The following is a 291-nucleotide window of genomic DNA, read 5'->3' as shown; positions in this document are numbered from 1 at the left end:
CTCTATGTTACATTGGATAATGTGAAGCAGCAGCAGACTTGGTTTGGTTTTCATTAGCAGTAACTTAATGCAGTTCTGACACCGTTTAAAGAGAACAAACCGTAAACGAGAGCTGATCAGGATTGCAGACACGCGAAACTCTGCCACCATCAAAACTACTATATAGAGATAATTACTGAATGTAAACACACTAAATAGCACCTACAAAAAATGTCAGCTTTACAGAGTCAAACCCTCTTTTTGATACTTAATAAAGTCTTATGGACTACAACTTTATTCAGTACACTATTA

The sequence above is a fragment of the Trachurus trachurus genome, assembly GCF_905171665.1.
Source record: "Trachurus trachurus genome assembly, chromosome: 13".
Lineage (NCBI taxonomy): Eukaryota > Metazoa > Chordata > Actinopteri > Carangiformes > Carangidae > Trachurus > Trachurus trachurus.
Note: the sequence above shows the minus strand (reverse complement) of the source record.